The 19,450-nt window shown below is 49.6% G+C and overlaps 1 protein-coding gene across 3 annotated transcripts in view; it reads right to left on the bottom strand.

Moving 5' to 3' along the window:
- The window catches only part of SLC45A3 (solute carrier family 45 member 3), a 42,609-nt gene extending 27,198 nt beyond the window's left edge, over nt 1-15,411 (bottom strand). For 2 of the 3 annotated variants that reach the window (XM_075910546.2, XM_075910551.2), the window contains exon 1: nt 15,257-15,411. The gene's annotated coding sequence lies outside the window, so the exon portion shown is untranslated. Of the gene's footprint in view, nt 1-8,745; nt 9,028-15,256 lie in introns of all 3 variants that reach the window. The other variant, XM_075910547.2, reaches the window with a different exon arrangement.
- Nucleotides 15,412-19,450: the final 4,039 nt, after the last annotated feature.

Below are 19,450 nucleotides of genomic sequence, written 5' to 3'. Positions count from 1 at the left end.
GGGAGAATGAGAGGCAGGAGGGGGAGAAGAGAAAGAAAGAGACAGACAGAGAGGCAGAAGGCAGAGGAGAGCTGGGGGGGGGGGGGGAGGCAGTAGGAGGAGAGAGAGAGACTGGAGGCTCAGGAGAGAAGACCAAGGTGGAGGAGAGACCTGAAAATCCTGTCTTATGACGGGCTAATTGGCTAGTTAGTCAATAAAAGGCCTTGGTTTCCTCTTGCAGTGACAATTGTTACTTCCTTGCCAGTCCAGGTCTTATTATTTGTCTTGCAATAACATCTAGCCTACATCAGGGCCCCAAAGAGCATATGATCTGAACACACAAGAGAGACAGAGGATGGATGACACTTCCTTCTCCCCCCCCCCCCCCCCCCCGCCCGCCTCCATCATTGGAGAATAGAGGCCCAGAGAGAGATGAGGGGCCATACTTTCAACTGCTCAATGCCCACAATGAAGAGCAGATTTTCAAGGCAGCTCAGCACCTCACAGGTCCCCCTCATGCAGAACTCTTTTGATATTCCGGGTCTAGGTGAGCTGCCCAAGAGCCTTCAGGGAATCTGTGACAGACCCAGGACCCAGCTGTCCAGTTCCTTAACCACCAGGCAGTCCTTCTCAGCAGCACAGCGCAGTACAGTAGCTTTCCCATCCTTTCCCCTTGGTAGTATCCCCTTTCCCTAGCCCCTTTGCGCTAACAAGTTCTGCCCTCTCACGCTTACCTTTCCATCAGCTCTTCCCTGCCCAGCTGCTCTATACTCCACCTGTTATTACAGCTTGGATGTGCCATTTGTGCTTTAAAAAAAAAAAAAATCACAAGAAGCTACCTCCTCCCCATTAGCTGGAACCTACCTTGCTAGCTTGGTCTCAGGTGTTTCCTTGGAATCCCATATCAAGCCCCATTATTCCATCTTCTCTCTGCTCCTTGCTCCAATAGTTCCATCTAAGCACTCTCAACTAATACAGAACCAGCTCCATGCATAGTTTGGGCATTATACCAATGGGAATGCTGGATTTCAAAATAGCCCCCTGGTTATTATAGAACACCAGAACTGGAAGGGACCTCAAGAGATCATCGAGTCCAGTCCCCTGCCCTCACAGCAGGATCCAGTATCATCTAGACCATCCTTGACAGGTGTCTGTCTAACCTGCTCTTAAATATCTCCAGAGATGGAGATTCCACAACCTCCCTAAACAATTTATTCCAGTGTTAACCACTGTGACAGGAAGTTTTTCCTAATGTCCAACCTAAACCTCCCTTGCTGCAGTTTAAGCCCATTGCCTCTTCTCCTATCCTCAGAGGCCAAGGAAAACAATTTTTCTCCCTCCTCCTTGTGACATCCCTTTAGATACCTGAAAACCACTATCATGTCCCCTCTCAGTCTTCTCCTTTCCAGACTAAGCAAGCCCAATTCTTTCACTTTTCCCTCATAGCTCATGTTCTCTAGGCCTTTAATCATTCTTGTTGCTCTTCTCTGAACTTTCTCCAATTTCTCCACATTTTTCCTGAAATGTGGTGCCCAGAACTGGACACAATACTCCAAGTGAGGCCTAATCACTGCAGAATAGAGTGGAAGAATGACTTCTTGTGTCTTGTATTATAGCAGATAACTACAACATAGACACGCGTGACATTTTAATGCAAGCTCTTTGGGACAGTCACATTATGCAGCAATACATAATAAGGCACTGATGTCACCTGAAGCCTCTTATTAATTTAGGTGAATTAATAAGAAACAAGCACCATTAGATTAGTCTATCGTTGCGGCCAGTGCCTCCACCACAAGAATTTAATACCCTTCCACTGGGGCTAAAAAAAAACTGGGCATGTTTAGTCTTGAGGAGAAGACGACAGAGGGAGGACCCACTAACAGCCTTCCACTATGTTAAGGGCCATTAGAAAAAGAGGACTGTGACCAGTTGTTCTCAATGTCTAGAAGTAATGGGATTATGCCATATCAAGAGAGATTTAGGTTAGATTCAGACCTCCCTGGTCTGGCACCCGTGGGAGCCATGGTCCTGAATGAGGGAGTTTGCCGGACCCTGGGGAGGTCAATTCTGCCCTTCCCCCTCCCCGCTGGGCTACCTGTTTCATCTGGGCTCCTAACCAGGCGAGGGCCACGGACCGACTACTGCTGCTGGCCCAGCTGGACAACCGGTCCGGCTGGGCCACTGGCAGGTCCCAGTGCAGACATTTCTGGCAGGGCTGCTGGCCCCACCCAGACTCCTGGCCCCAGCAGGGGTCCCGGCCGCAGGCATCAAAAGGAAGCCGTGGAATCCCCATCCCTGGAGGATCTTTTCAGAACAGGTTAGGCAAACACCTGTCCACAATGGTCTAAGCTTACTTGGTTCTGCCTTCACGCAGGGGGCTGGACTTGATGCCCTCCAAAAGTCCCTCCCAGCTCTGAATTTCTTGGATTCTCATCACCCTTCTGGGAAACCCTTCCAGCTCTGCCGTTCCCTTTTCCGAGACGGGATGGCTGGGCCTGTGATGGATACTCAATAACTAACTCGACTGAGTTTCACCCCAATGTCTCTACAAGCAGGTCTCACTGTACCAGGCTTTATTTGAAGAGATGGGCCCATACTGAGTCAGGAACTGAACATCCCCAGGGATCAAGGAAGACTTGGTTCCGCTTTTTATTTCTGTTTGCCTACGGTGCCCATCACCGTGACATCTGACCTAGCTTGCCCCTCCCCTCCCTCCACTTCTCTCGTTTTTATTATGAGCAGAAGAATAAAAATGTAAATTGAATTGGAGGACCGGGGAGAAAATAATAAGCTCCAGCCAGGTTCCCTCCCCTCCTCCGTGGCGAGGTAACTGGCACAGATTATATTCAAGAAGTCCACATGACCAGGGCCCCGTACTTCTGTGTCCGTGTGTAAAACACACCCCGCTGAGCCGCCTTTTCTCTGCCAGAGGCTGGGGGCTTCTGCTGTGCGTCTGGTTGAACCGACGCACAAAGGGGATTAGGGAGAGCTCCTCAGCCTCGCAGCGTAATCCATCAAATTATCCCCTTGTTGGCGTTGCCGTCCTCTTTAAGAAAATAAAAAATAAATGGGGAAAGCCTCAGAAGGGTTTTTCAAGGGACCGAAGTTACACTCGAGCCTGAAAGACTCCACCCAGCTGCTCTAATCCGGCCGCACAATGGACTGGTTGTGAGCTGAATGCTGGGGAGTAGGGAGCAAGGAGAAAGAGGCTGTTAAAAAGGACAGCAGCCTCCACAAGTGTGGAAATCCAACAGGTGGCTTCGGGACCTCCCCCCCTCGCCCTTTCTGTATTGAGGAACAGAAACGGCAGCGCTCAAAAGAGACGATCATAATAAAATAGAAAGTGTGACAACCCCCTACACACACACACACACACACACACACACACACACTCACACACACACACACACACACTCTCTCCCCCTCTCTCTCCCCGCTCTTTTGCAAAAGGAGCCTGTCTGGTTTTCTGCGAGCGATTTGATGCGCTAGCCATGCCGCAGGCGGCTGCTTCCTCCCAGCTTTGCCAAGTTCAAGGATTTGCCTTTTCCTCTCTCCAAACAAGAGTGGGACCCACCCTGGGGGAGTTCGGAGCAGGTGTCATAACCTCTGGTCAGTGGGCATTCCCGGGTGTGACCTCCTGGGGGTTATGTAACTAAAGGCCAGATTTGCCACCACAGCAGATACTCTGCGCCACCCACCCGGCCTCTAAATTCCCAGCTCTTGGTATGAAGGGGTTAATCCATTACGGACAGAAATAGGTGCCTTGAGCTCCCCAATACCAACCTCTTCACCCTTCTTCCTACACAAGGTGGAGCCTCTCTAGAACTGGCACAGAAGATTTGTGGAGATCTTGACTCAGTGGGTGCAAGGAAGGGCTGGTGGTTTCAATTTTTCCTTTCCTTTCCCATTACCTTGCACAGCTATTTACACCCAGGGCCAGATTAAGGGGGGAGCTAGCTGGGCAACTGCCTGGGGTGCCAATCTATGGGGGGGCGCATGATGGCAGCTGTAAGGGGCGCCGCGCACCCGATTGCAGGGGTAAGGGACACTGTGCGCCTGGCTGTGCACCCAATCGCAGCTGTAAGGTGCACAGCGCGCCGGGGGGACGGGGCCGCGCATGCGCCATGCACCCAGGGGCGGAGCCGCACATGCATCACGCGCCCGCTGCCCAGGGCGCAGGAATGGCTCAGGCCAGCCCTGTTTACACCAGCACCGAGTGGGTGGGAAGTGCTCTTTCAACTAGCACAAGTGGCTTTGCAAGGTGCCGAGCAATGGTGAGCCAAGCCAGCGGGGCCTCATTTCCGGTACCACCCAGCTTTCAGGAGTCAATTTGAACCCGAGCCAGATGAATCACGCTGAGACTCTGGATAGGTTCCCTGGCTTATTGCTGCACCAGGGGTGGGGAACCTTTTTGGGGTTGGGGGCTGCTGACTCACAGAAAAATCAGTCGGGGGCCGCACACAAGTGAGAAGCAAACCCCTTTCCCAAAAAAACCCCCAAAATCCCAACATCTCCTCACTGACATGGCCCCGACTGAGGGGAAAGACACTCCCCACATTCCCCTCACAGACCAGAGCCTAGGGGGGCCCAGGCTAGTAAATTGTGTGCTCCAGCGCCGCGGTGGGGTTGCAGGGCAGCTGCAGCACCAGGATGGACTCCCCAATGCTGGGGTAGGGGGGGAAGAGGACTCAGCCTCGGGGGTCAGATCCAGGCAAGGCCAGATCCCAGGCCTTAGGTTCCCCACAAATGGTTTATGCTCAGAGCAGGCCAAGTGTGCCCCAAGCCTCTTTTTCTGGAAATTGAGAAACACTCTTATTTCCCAAAAGCCTTAAAGAGAGGGAGCTGGGGACTTTTGTGGAGGAAGAAGAGGGTTCTAGGAGTCAGCCCTGATATGACACACACCTACACAGGCACAGAGCAAAGAAAGGAAATTTAAAAAAATAGACACCTAAAACACCAAGCCACAGATAGGAAAATGGCTCATCATTCCATTCCACAATTAGAAACATTCTGACTAACAGCTGCAAGAAAGAAGCACATGCTCCAGGGATTCCACACAGACCGTCCTCTCCTCCTCCCCAGACAGATATCTCCCCAGCTTAACATCTCTCCCTGGTGTCAAGAATCTGAAAAATGCAAGAGGCTTAGAAATGCAAGACTAGAATGGCCACAGACATCCCCCCCCCACCCCCGCCATTACAGAATGTGAGAGCAACCATCATTGGTCAATACCCAATCCACAGGTGATCTTGCCACCTGCCAGACTTTCATTTAAAAAACAGGCCATTTTTGCATCACCCTCCCACGAGCAAGTGAAGGGCTCAAAACAACTAAATTTCAAGGACAGTCGTACCTTATGGTTTAGGTTGGCTAAAGCTACACCACTCACATCCCTACTTGGGAGCCATGGCCAAGACCTCCCCCTGCGCACCTCTCAGCAATTTCACATCCTGGCAGAAGATGAGATGGTCCCAGAGCTGTTTCCGGGTGCAGGGGGGGCTTCAGTGTAACTCAGACCCGCCCGGGGAAGCGGAGAAGGTTTGACTGTTTGTTTGGTTTTTTTATGATGACCCACCACACTGACCACAAAAAGGGGTTGGAGAAGAGAACAAAGAAGAAGGAAACGTATAAAGAGCCCGTCCCTCTAGTTTCCATGATTGGAAACATACTAGGAAGGAGAGCGAGTTCCGATGGAACGAAACTCAGCCTGCCCTTCCCATATGAGCAAGATGTGCTGAAGTCACACTGAGCGCAAGTTACACTTCTGGAGAGCCAGCCCAGGCTCCTGGGGCATCCGCATTATAGTTGCTTTGCTCATTTATGATGATGGGATGGGGCGGAGGGGGGGGAAGGGAGTCTTCTCCACTGCAGCAGCTGTGGGGGGGATTAGCCGTTACTTTGTCTTGAGGCCACATTGCCCGTGCACAGAGCTGGGAGATTAGGAAGTGAAACCCAAACTTCTTGTTTACGACAGGAGGATGGATATTGCACTGCGGGCGATTTCAGAGCATAGGGACAGCCATCCGGGGCCAGGCCAAGAGTCTGTCTAGCCTGTCTTTGGACAGTGGCCAGATGGGTCACACTAAACTCACTGCTGAGCCAGTATTAGGCCTGGACCTCCCAGCACCAGCTTTGGGGAACATTTGCAATGCTAGAAAGCTGTGTGCTTGAGACTTCTCACCTGATATAGTTAATGGCCAGCACAATGACACTGACCTGCACTGACTTCCCAGCTGGATGAGTGAGGTTATTTGTGGTTCTCTGGGCCAGCGGGGATTGGGAACACAGCAGAGACAGAATGCTCCAACCCTGCAAGTGGCAGCAGAAGGAATGAGGGTATGGTTAATGTAGGCATTCGAAGTTGCAAATGAAGCCCAGGATTTAAATATCCCGGGCTTTATTGCATCTTGCCAGGTGCCGCCATTTTTAAATCCCCCTTAGTGCAGACTCCGTGCCCGCGGCTACACGCGGCACGGAGTAGGTAGTTCGAATTAGGCTCTCTGTTTTGAACTACCAGTACACCTCGTTCCACGAATTAGAGAGCCTAATTCGAACTACCTACTCCGTGCTGCGTGTAGCTGCAGGCACGGAGTCCGCACTAAGGGGGATTTAAAAATGGCGGCGCCCAGCAAGATGCAAATGAAGCCCGGGATATTTAAATCCCAGGCTTCATTTGCAACTTCGAATGCCTGCATTAGCCACCCTAGTTCGAACTAGAGTGGCAGTGTAGACATACCCTGACTCATTAGCTTTAATAGTACAGGTTGAACCTCTCTAGTCCAGCATTCTCTAGTCCAGCAACATCCGGGGTCCAGCACGAGTTTAGTGAGCCAGATGTCCACTTATCATGAGTGTGGGCAAGTTTCCCACGGTCCCATAAATTTTGTTTACAGCCTCCAGTCCTGGCTTTCACTATTCTGTGCTGTTCTTTAGCTCTGATTTACCCCTAAATATTTTCTAAGAGCTCAGTAAGCAGTGGAAGTGTTGGTGATGCTGCTAGATAATATTGACCTCCCATAGTCCAGCAAATTCTCTGGTTCAGCACTGCTCAGGTCCCGAGGGTGCCAGACTAGACAGGTTGCACCTGTACCTGGAGTTCTCCAGTAACACTCCCTCCACATGGAACTCCACTGCCAGGCTGGGAACGTTCCCTTTGCAAGTATGGTCTTGAGGATATTGTGGGGAAATCTCTTCTTTGCTAGACACTGAGGACCATCACTGAGGGGTGAGGGTACGACAACGGTCCAAAAATCATTCCCAGAAACCCCAGGAGAGAGTCAAACAATGGGCTCAAAGTTACCCAGACTTTGCAAGAGCGTGATGTGCTCTCACGTTGTTGCTTGGAGGACACTTTTTGAATCCCAGGTGCACCCAGAACAAATAGGCTCTTTCGCAATCATGCGGCTGTTAGTAATTTTTTTTTCTTGGAAATTTTCTGGTTTGCAATTCCAGTTATTTGTGTTCCTGCTGAAGGAGCCTGATGCCAACATATCTTTTGGCACGTCCTTTGACCTCCACCAGCAGGTTGGTGGGTTTCTCCCTCTCTTTCTTCAGCTGCCAAAACAAAGTCGTGTTTTTGAAATAAACAAAAGGCCTTGCCGTTTAAGGGACAGACTCAAGGCAGCTGGGAGCTAACATCTGCACGGCTCCCTCATTCTCCTCCTCAGCTCTCCTAGGTTGTGATGCCCCCCCCCCCAAAAAAAAATTGGACAACAGTTAGGATGCTGTTGTGCCAATCACACTGACCAACAGCATTCCCTGAAAGTAGAGGGCTTGGGTGGTCACCCAGGAGAGATTCAAATGCCACCCAGATGATTAGCAGAGCACCCACAGCTGGCAGCATATGTTTCTACTGGTGGTGCACATCCACACATGCCTTGGTGCACATACAAATTTATTCCACACATGGATGGAAAAAATTAGAAGGAACACTGCTATTCAATACAGTCTCATTGTTTCCTTGTCCTTCCCCATGGGCCTGTCTGTATTCACTTGTTGTCTCATCTTATGCTTATATAGTAAGCTCTCTGAGGCAGAGACTTTTTTTTCTACGTTTGTACAGCACCTAACGCAATGCTGGGATTCCCAGGTTTTACAGTAATATAAATAAGATATGTAAATAGATACTCGAAAAAGCATTCAGGAATATATAGGCTAAAGGCTCAGAAAGCAAGAGGCAAATTTTAAAAATGGTTTAAATCATGTATTAAAAACGCCAGACAATCTTTGGGACCACTTTTTTAACTCATGGGACTGGCAGCCCTGGGATTCTGGTTCTAAACAGCTGGAAATCAGTGCCACGTTTCATTTCCGTGGTACTTCCCCCACACAACCCCTGAATAAGGTCTTGAGACCCAGATTGGGGACCACGATTTCACAATATGGGCATTTAGAGGAAAAGAAAAATGTTTATTCAATGCCTGCGGATCAAACACCTGCTTATTGCAGAACATGTTCCAACCTCTCTCTGCCACCAGGACAAAGAAGCCATTCGGGCTACGTTCCTCTATTACATTTCTGATTTTGCCCGACAATATTCACCGGGTCTGCTTTTTCTCTTATGCAGATTGGCAAAGGACGTTAAACAAATATTTTCAAACTAAACCAGGAACTGACATTTTAGGATACGAAAACAAAAGGGGCCACAAGTTTCGAGACCTCCACGGAGTAGCACAAAAATAATAAAGGGGCCTTTTAGTGTTCCAAATAGTTCTGTTTCACGAGCAAGCCCCTGGGTGGCTTAGATGAGAAACATACACGCACCTCTCTCTCTGCCACACTTATTGCAGTGGACGATGGCGTACTGCACAAGCCAGGCTGTGATTCAACAAATGTCGGAGTCTAGCGAATTAAAACAGATACGTGACGTTTGATTGTGAGACACAAACTGAATGGCGAGGTGCCGCAAAGAACAACTTTGTCCTGCTCTTTTCCTGTCTGCTGGATGTTCCATGTTTAGGATATGGAAGCAAAATCTCCATGCGGTGAAATTCACACGAATGCTTCCAGGCAATGTTTTCCCAGTGAAACACCAATGATTTCATGCTAAAACAAAAAGAAAAACTATGTAGCACTTTAAAGATTGTTTAATAGGTGATGAGTTTTCGTGGGCCAGACCCAGATCAGACCAACACGGCTACCTCTCTACCATTATTTTATGGACGTCTTAAAAAAAAAACCTCTTGGCGTGTTTCCCTGCTATTCTTAAGACAAAGATCCTCTTATGGGCACCTCCCCTGCTTGTCTCCCCTCCCATTCTTGCAGGAATGACAAGGCTTGGCTATATGAAAGTGAGAGTGGGACTCAGGGTATGTCTACACTACAGAGTTTTGTCGGAAAAATTGTGGTTTTTCTGAAAAAAACTTAAGTTACGTCCACACTGCAATTGCGTTCTTTCGAAAGAAAATTGGAAGAACTGAGGGGTTTTTCTGATACTGCTAATCCTCATTCTACGAGGAAGAAGCCTTTTTCCGAAAGAGTTCTTTCAGAAAAAGGCGTGTGTGGCCGGGGAAGAGGGAGTTCTTTTGAGAGAAGAGAAAAAAGGAAAAAGCACAGGTGCCCTGGTGGCCACACCATCTGTAGCAATCACTGCTTAAATGTGAGATAGCGTCCATTCAGTGTGGATGCTATCTGTTGAATAAGCAGATCGCTTTTCCAATGCACTTTGGCAGTATGGACACTCTCTTTCAGAAGACTTTTTTCGGAAGAACTCTTCTGGAAAAGCTTCTTCCGAAAGAAGCCTGCAGTCTAGACATAGTCCCAGAGATGAAAAGAAGCCAAGTGAGGCTTTTTTATACCATTTCCCTTCCCTCATCTTAATTCTATGCTCCTTATTTCGCCTACTTACGTGCAGGGGGCCAAGAGGGGCTCATGATTTTGTGGTAGTCAAAACCGCTTCTAGAAACACTACACACAGAGTCCAAAATTGGGCTACAGCTAGGAAGAGATGACGTGGCGTGGCAGAGGCTGCAGCACAGAGGATCACCAGAATATATGGTTTGAGCATTTAACACAAAATGAAACAGAAAGGTAATAGGTTTAAAACTGATCAAAAAGGAGAAACGTTACACGGTTAACCTGGAGAACTCACTGCCACAGGGTATTATAAGGGCCAGACAAGAGTTTAGCAAGAGTCAAAGAATGGATTAGACATACAGATAATACAAACATCCTCTGTTTCATAAGCTAGGATACAAATTGAAGGGGCATGAATTCCTATGCTCAAGGAATGGACCAGCCATTAACGGACTGGAAGGAATTTGCTCCTAGACACAAGTTATTCTGCATTGTCCATTAAACAGGCTTTTTGGGGGAGGGGGTTTTACTTTTCTAGAAAGCATCTGGCACCAGCCATGGTGGAGGCCAGGATCCTGAGCTACTTGTATGATCCAGATTGGCAATTGCTAGTAACATATATTGAGAAAATAAAACATTACGAAGTACAAACAGGATGACAAACAGGATGAGATTTCCAGAGAATGACTTTATAAAGAGCTGCACTCCCATGTCAGATTTGCATTGCCAACTTAATCTGCCACAGCCACGAGTATCATTTTTTAAAACACACCCACCTACGCCCAGTTGTAGAGCCTGTTTTTCTGGTCCTTACTTTAGAAAAGCTTAAACAACAACAGAGTGGTAGCACTTTACAGACTAACAAAACATGGCATCATGCGCTTTCCACCTACTTCTTCAGATGACTGGAGTATTAGAAGTCCAGATCCAAGAAACCTAGGAAAGCTGATATCCAAGTCCTCATTGCAGGACTGGAACCATGAAAGGATTCCTTTTGAGAACACACTAGCAGTTACTCTGGTTGACTTGCATGACACTGGCACAGTACGGATGTAAGCGACCAGTCAACTAGCCGATAAGCGTATACTTACGCTTATCGGGTACTTGAGTAGTGATTCAACTAGTTACTTCCCCCCACCCTCCTGCTGCCTCTATCAGAGAGAGCTGAGGAGAGGGGGGGAAAGGGGGCGGAGGAGGGGAGCTGGTGCTGGAGGGAGGCAGCTTAAAAGCTGGTTCTCCCCAGCACCCACTCTGCAGGGGGACAGGGAAAGCAGAGGCATAATGGGGGGACCGGGCACGAGCTGGGAAAGCAGATTCCTGGCTCATAGCCTGGTCCCCCTCGTGGCTCTTAATACATTAAAAAGGCAGAGCCGCAGTGGCGTTAGTTCCCGGGGCCAGGAGCTAACTCGAATGCAGCTCTGCAGTTTCCCCCCTTATCAACTAATGACTGGAAATTCCATCAATGACTCGATTAGCTGATTAAATGCAATTTAACATCTCTATGGCACAGGATAGTAGGTTTCACCCACAGTGAACTTCAACAGAGACATGGAGAGGTATAACCAAGGGAAAACTTTGATCCTTTGAGTGCTTCAAAGAAAATTATGTCATTAGACAAAATGACTAAGAATCTATGTTCACCATCCATGTTTTGTAGATAGACTATCAAAATAAGAAAGCCCCAGCCTTTATGGAAGGTTGCAGTTTTATCTCAGGACTCAGTCTGGTGATATGAGCTTCTCTCATGATTTATGTAGCGAGTATTTCTGGTTGCCAGCATCAGCCACAAACGCAGCAATGCCCCCCCGCCTCCAACCTAGAAGATCTTGCAGATGGAATTTCTTGGTGCGTTTGTCTGTAATGCATTGCACAGAATTGTATATATTTTTGAATCGTAGGATTCTTTCAGAATCTCCATAGAATCATAGAAGAGGATATCAAGTCCAGTCTCCTGCCGTCACGACAAGACCAAGCATCATTTAGGTCTTCCCTGATAGATGTTTATTGAACTTGCTCTTAAATTTCTCCCATGATGAAGATTCCACAACCTCCCTAGGCAATTTAACCACCATGACCATTAGGAAGCTTTTCCTATTGTCCAACCTAAACCTCCATTGCTGCAATTTAAGCCCATTGCTTCTTGGCCTATCATCAGAGGTCAATGAGAACAATTTTTCTCCTTCTTCCTTGTAACACTCCCTTAGGTACTGGAAAGCTGCTCTCATGTCTCCTCTCAGTCTTCCCTTTTCCAAACTAAACAAGCCCAATTATTTCTGTCTTCCCTCACAGCTCATGTTTTTTAGACCTTTAATAATTTTTGCCCCTCTTCTCTGGACCCACTCCAATTTCTCCACATCTTTCTTGAAATGTGGTGCCCAGAACTGTGTGTCCAGATCATTTTGAATTATGACCCTATTCTCCAACGTACTTGCAACCCCTCCAAGCTTGGTATTATCTACAAACTTTGTAAGTGTACTCTCTACCCCAAAATCTAAATTGTTGATAAAGATATTGAACAGAATTGGTCCCAAAACTGACCCCTGCCGAACCCCACTTGTTGTGCCAGCATGATTGAGAACCATTAATAACTACTCCCTGAGTATGGTTATCCAGCCAGTTATGCATCCATCCTATAGCAGCCCCATCTAAGTTGTATTTCTGTAGTTTATTGATAAGAGGGTCATGCAAGACCGTATGAAATGCTTTACTAAAGTCTAGGTATACCACGTCCACCATTTCTCCCGTATCCGCAAGACTTGCTATCCTATCAAAGAAAGCTATCAGGTTGGTCTGACATGATTTGTTCTTATTCAGCTGTAGGTATGGAGGATGTCTTTCCTTGGCTCTGGACACCTCCAACACAAACCAATTAGGCTTGGGTTTAGGGTATCCATAAAGCATCCCAAGAAGTTTTTTCCCTGCTGTCTTGCATTTTAAAGAGCAGACCCACCTGAGTAGCAACACATGACTGTAGGAATTGCCATAGAAGATCAGAGCTCAGGTTTATCTACTCCAGTATCTCCTCTACAACCCTGGCCTAGCGTCAGCTGCTTTAGACTCTTATGGGAAACCCTCCCTCAGGGAAACGTTTCCTCCTATGTAGGGCCGGATTAAGAGGGGGGCTAGCTGGGCAGCTGCTTGGGGCGCCAACCTATGGGAGGCATCTGATGGCAGCTGTAAGAAGTACCGTGTGCCCAGCTGTGCAGCACCTCTTACAGCTGCCATCAGGTGCCACATGCTCGGGGGCCATGCAGTGCCTGGTGACAGCTCTAAGGGGCGCAGCGCGCCGGGGGTGGGGCCATGCACGCGCCGTGCGCCCAGGGCAGAGCCATGCATGCATCATGTGCCTGCTGCCGGGGGTGCAGGAATGGCTTGAGCCGGCCCTGTTCCTATGCTCTGGAGTGTAATGTTTAACACATCAATCTCTGTCTTGCCAAACTTGCATTTCTTTCTTTCATCGGGTTATTTATTAACAAAGCTGGATTTCTTCTTAGCTATATTATATCAAATCCTTTTTAAAATCCTCTTAAGTCCTTGGGCTCAACAATCTCTTATAGCAATGTGTTCCCGAGTCTAACCAGGCAATCTTAGCTCAAGACTAGGAGCCAGGAATCCCTGATATCTAACCTTGGTTCTTTCACTACTAGCATCTTGTCACCACCTCCCTTAAGGATGGGGAAGCTACCAAAGAACAACTGGAAGATGCAAGAAGGGACCTGGAGGCATGAACTGATTCTTTGTGAGAGGTATAGTGAGTAACTTAGAAGCTGGTTAGCAGGTCACATGTTCAGAAGTGTCTGGGTGACTCAAGAGACAAAGTGCCATTTTCAAAAGTGACTTATACACTCATGTTATTGAGGCACTCTGAGAAGTAGGTTCTGGCTAAAATTAAAACACACACACACACACACACACAAACAACCCCTCCCAGTTTAAGTTCTGATCCAGTGTCACATACACATCTCCCTGAGCCTTTTCATTAGGGATGTAAAATAAATGGTTAAAAGAGTAACTATGGAGGAGGTGAAGAAATTCCAGGGGGGAGTGCGAGGTGACCCAGCCCCCAATCAAATTTTGCTGCCGCACTCAGTTCCTTTTCCCCCCCCCCCCCAACAAGTTTTGCTGCTATTTTGGGAGGGGAGGCGTGAGGGCAGGAGACTGGACTTGATCTCTCGAGGTCCCTAGGATTCTTGCTGACTTCAGCTGGTTCTATATTTTTATGCAAAAAGGACCTCCCTGTCTCCAGTAGCCTCATTGTTATTATTAATGTTACTTAAAAAGGCATCATATTTGACTGCCTTGTCAAACACCTCAAGAGACCACGTTTATCCACAGCCCTCAGAATCTCTTCTCTCCTTCAGAAAGAGCCAGTTTCTCTGGTCTCCCTCCCCCTTGACAGATGAGGAGGGTGTTAAAAGCATTTTGTTTATTCTATGCAGGAGGGAGAAAGGCTGGAGTATGTCAAAACTGAATACATATGGATGTATATTTACAGCTGTGCTAGATGACTGACAAACTTCAACACTCACAGGGTTGTTTCACACAGTTCATATTCCTGATTTGTCTTTTAAACAAGGAGATACAGCACAGCACAAACCTGGGGAAGGGAAAGCACCCAGCATGCAATTATTTAACATTTCCCAGCCACAAGTATCCTCTGAATTTACTGTGTTAGCTGACAGGACCTTAGGTTAAAATCCGCTTTCAAAATAGTTCATTATGGTGTTGCTGAAGATTATGAAATCACATCTCTAGAAAATCATCCCCCTCTCCATCCGGCATAGGCGCACCACTTTACTACACTGTGTCGGCTCCATAAATCCTAAGGAGGACCCTTGATAATCAACACTTGAGAGCCAGGGAGGATGTTAATTCATTGCCCAGTAAGAAAAGCAACAATTTTAATAAAAAAGCCAAATCAAGGCTGTCACTTGTGCTCCCCTGGCAGTGCCAGGACATACTGGCGTGTCCCCAACCTGCCCAAGGAAAGAGATGCAAGGACTAAAACCAAGTGGAGCACACGGAAGGGGACTAGGCGACAGATGGGTGCCCAGGGCGCTGGAGCAAAGTTGAACCAAACTGTAAAGCCTGGAGATGATGGAAACCGCTTCAAGTCAGGGGGTGCGACACCCCCGCCCAGCACCTCAAACTTCACCCTCGGGGAGTGTCCGCCCAAATCACCCCCTCTCGCCCCGGGAGCAGGGATGAAGCCCGGCTCGGACCCCGCTCTGGCCGGAGAGGGGTAACCCCCAGTTGCCCCAAAGCTGCGCCAGGCGGCTGAGCAGCGCCCGGCTCCGCTCCCAGGAAAGCCCCGGACGCGTCCCTGCGCCACGCAGCGGCCACCCCCCACGCAGCGGCCGGGACACGCGGGGGAGAGCGGCAGGCGCCAGCCCCGGACCCAGCGCCCCACCCGGGCAGCTGCGCTCGGCCCCCCGCGCCCGCTGCCAGCCCGGGGCGCAGGGAGCGGCGCTCGCCCTACCTTGGAGAGGGGCAGGGGCTGGGCTCAGCCCGGCTCCCGGCGGCTGCTCCGCTCGCTGCGCTGCTCGGCTGCCTTTAAATCGCCGGGCTGGGCGCGCCCAGCGAGCATGCGCCGCCCGGCGCTGGGGGGCACCCGCAGCCCCGGGGGGAGCGCCCTGGGTTTGGCACCGGCGCGGAGAGCGGGGAGCCGCCTGCTGCGTGCGGAGCCCTGGCGTCCCGTGCCCGCTGCGGATGCACGTGGAAAGAGCAGCAGCCCCCCAGCCACTCCGCAGTGACACCCCGGGGGCGGCCCCTCCCCCGTCACCCCCCAGTAACACCAGGAGGTGCAGCCCCCCCAGCCACCCCCCAGTAACACACCAGGGGGCGCAGCCCCCCCAGCCACCCCCCAGTAACACACCAGGGGATGCAGCCCCCCCAGCCACCCTCCAGTAACACCAGGAGGTGTAGCCCCCCAGCCACCCCCCAGTAACACACCAGGGGGCGCAGCCCCCCCAGCCACCCTCCAGTAACACCAGGAGGTGTAGCCCCCCAGCCACCCCCCAGTAACACACCAGGGGGCGCAGCCCCCCCAGCCACCCCCCAGTAACACACCAGGGGGCGCAGCCCCCCCAGCCACCCTCCAGTAACACCAGGAGGTGTAGCCCCCCAGCCACCCCCCAGTAACACACCAGGGGGCGCAGCCCCCCCAGCCACCCCCCAGTAACACACCAGGGGGCGCAGCCCCCCCAGCCACCCTCCAGTAACACCAGGAGGTGTAGCCCCCCAGCCACCCCCCAGTAACACAGCAGGAGGTGTAGCCCCCCCAGCCACCCCCCAGTAACACAGCAGGAGGCACAGCCCCCCCAGCCACCCCTCAGTAACACAGCAGGAGGTGTAGCCCCCCCAGCCACCCCCCAGTAACACAGCAGGAGGTGTAGCCCCCCAGCCACCCCTCAGTAACACACCAGGGGGCACAGCCCCGGGTCACCCACTAGTAACACACCAGGGGGCACAGCCCCCCAGCCACCTCCCAGTAACACACCAGGGGATGCAGCCCCGGGCCACCCCTCAGTAACACACCAAGGGGCACAGCCCCCCAGCCATCCCCCAGTAACACCAGGAGACGCAACCCTCCAGCCACCCCTCAGTATCACACCAGGGAGTGCAGCAGTACTTCAATTGGGCTATGTCTACACTTGTGGCTTCTTGCACGAGAAATATGCAAATGAGGCTAAGGTGGAATATAACCAAGCCTCATTTGCATACCTAGTGAGCCGCCATTTTGGCAGAAGAGGCTCTTGCACCAGAAGGAGCTGTCTACACTGCCCCTTCTTGCACAAGAAGAACCCTTTTGCGCAATGCCGGTATGCTGATTATTTTCAGGAATAACATATTTCTCAGCAAGAGAGTATAGACATAACTCAACAGTAGTACAACAGATAACCTAGCCGAAGGGCTCAGGAGATAAGGAAGTTCTACTCAGGACCCTAACCTAATTGTGTCAGGAGAAACTCCGGGGGAAGGAATTGCCGCCATGGGCTCTCCTGACGACCTGGGCATTGGTGACCCCTGAACAAGTGGTTTAGCCAAGCAAATGTGTTGGATCTTTGCCATCAAATGATGTAGCTTAGGTGGGTCCCAGACTCCTAAATCACTTGTCTTGGGTACAAATTCAACCTTCAGCAGAGTTGGCTCCAGTGCCAGCGACACTGGGCTACAACCACCTCTCTTCAAGCAAACAGATCACCAGAGCTGCATGTGTGGGATCCTCAGCACTAGATTCAGTCAGCCCAGAAGGCTCCTGAGACCTACCCCACCTGTGCTGTTGCTGGATCATGTCAGGCACGTGGTACACTGGCTAACTGTGCCAGAACCTAAGCACCATACATAGCAGACCCAGGAACATTAGTGCCCTATATAATGGGCACTTAGTCACTTCATCAAATGGGCCACTAGGGTCTGTAAAGCTGGCTTCTAGGCACTAGACTTCATTTAAACAGAGATGAAATATCTTGCCCACTGAGCAAACCCACAATAACAAACAGCTCACCATGCCCCTGTGCAACACTACAATAACAATCCAAGGCATGCAGTTGCAATACCTATGAGAAGTCCTGCTATAACAAATAAGAGCCACACAGCCCTTGAACAAACTATATAACAACAGCCCAGGCCATCAGCAACCCTACCATAACAAACCAATGTGTGTCATTAGTCATTTGGAATAATTTAGCTCAAAAATTCTTTTGATCCTGATTGTGAATTATCCATAGGACTCCTCCATGGTTTTGCAGCTACCTTCCTTCCCCTCTGATCAGTTCATAATGTGTACTTGTTTCAATTGAATGCAAACACATGTCACACTACGGACAGTTTGTGACCTATCCCCTATTCATGGCATGTGATGTGTTGCTTGTCACACAGTATACATATTTTTTGCTCTTTGACTGGATGCCTGAATGGAATGATTTAAGGAATAATGAATTCTCTTGTTCATCCACGAAGCCCCTCATCCACATGTGAAGACGGGCGCCCGTATGAAGAACAGCCATTCCCCAAACATCTGTCTGAACAAATATCTGTTTGTGTGAATGGCCATGAACAGAGGATGAAAAAGAGGCAGGAATGTGGCCGACATGAACAGCTGCTCTTAATTCAAACGCGTGTTTGCAAACAGTCGCTAGGACCAATGCTTCAGCTGATGTCAAACTGGCATAAGGTCAGTTGAGCTACATCAACTCAGGATCAGGCCCACTGTTTTGCAATATATTCTCTCGGCTCTATAAGTTGTAGAGACAAGGGTGCTTATTACAGCGTCCCTTAGCTGACTATTACTGAGTCTCTGCTTGGGTCTCCGCTTTCTAGTTTGGATCAGTTGCGTATGAACAGTCTTGTTTTCCCTTTGAGCAGCTGTTCCTGCCTGAACAGTTTGCTGAAGGCAACCCTCGCACTGCCTGGGAAAAGCAGAGAAACACCTGCACGGGTTGTCACTTGAACCGATGGGAACTGACTCATTGGCACGGCTCAATGGGACGGCTGATGGGTGGAAACACTGCTGCTGTTTCCTGCAAAACCTCCTGCCCGTCCAGATTCGGCTGGAAGCTCATTTTAAAAGAATCGCATGCTGTTTATGCTAGTAAATCTGCGTGGGCCGAGCTGTGTTTGTTTCTTAGTTGGGGAAACCTTGCTTATTTATAATTAGAGAAGGGTAATTAGGTAAGTGTGTTATTTCAGCATAACCTGCATGGTGTACTGTCAGCTGGAACATATGCCTGACTCCCAGCACAGCATGCCTCCAGTGTATACTGCTTAGTGCTGCGGAGAGCTAGTGGTTACAGCAGTAGGGTGGTAGTTAGAACTCCTGGATTCTAGTCTCAGTTCTTTCTGCGTCTCTCTTGGTGTCTTTGGGCGAGTACAAGCAGCCAGATTTTCAAAGGTGGCTCGTAATTGTGGGGGCTTCGTTTTTGAGGAGCCCACTTTAGGATTTGTCAGTATGGAATTTTTCAGGTGCCAAACATCTGCCGCATTCTGTTGATTTCAACTGGCGTGATGGGCAAGGATGGAATGGGGGCAGAGGGAAAAGTAGCGATTCTTCTCCAAGCACCACCAGGAAAATCAGCGCTGCCCACTGAATCATCAAAATGAGGCGTAATGCACAGTAAAGACAGTGCAGATGTTCAACAGTGGACTGGGCACATATGCAGAAATGGGTCTTTGCCCACAAAAACTTATGCCCCAATAAATCTGTTTAAGGTGCCCCGAGATGCCACCTTGTTTTTGCAGCAACAGACTAACACGGTTACCCCTCTAATATTTGTAAGTTATGGTCATAGGTGCTCACAGGGCTTGTCCAACATGCAGCGGCATTTGAATATTCCCATGAGCTCTTCTAGGCACCTTGGACTTGGCTCTGTTTTCACCGGAGCAGAAAAAAAACCATGACGGAATCTCCCAAAGGCCACCCAGTCATGGTGCCAAAATGGAAGGTCACCGAGAGCGTCTCTCCTTTCTTGCATGCTGCCACAACAATAAAATAATGGTTCATGATGTTGACATTCACATGACTACCATGGAAGTGCCTGGGATAGGTCACACCTCTCCAAGCATCCAGGCTCAGAGAGACAGCCCTGCATCAGTTCCATGCAGATCGTATTTTCAAGGGTTTCTTCCCAGCTCTAACAATTAGAAGTTTGATATGAACACTGAGATTCTCAGC

The sequence above is a fragment of the Pelodiscus sinensis genome, chromosome 27 (genome assembly GCF_052426305.1).
Source record: "Pelodiscus sinensis isolate ZL-2025 chromosome 27, ASM5242630v1, whole genome shotgun sequence".
Lineage (NCBI taxonomy): Eukaryota > Metazoa > Chordata > Testudines > Trionychidae > Pelodiscus > Pelodiscus sinensis.
This window is presented reverse-complemented; position numbering and strand designations above follow the sequence as displayed.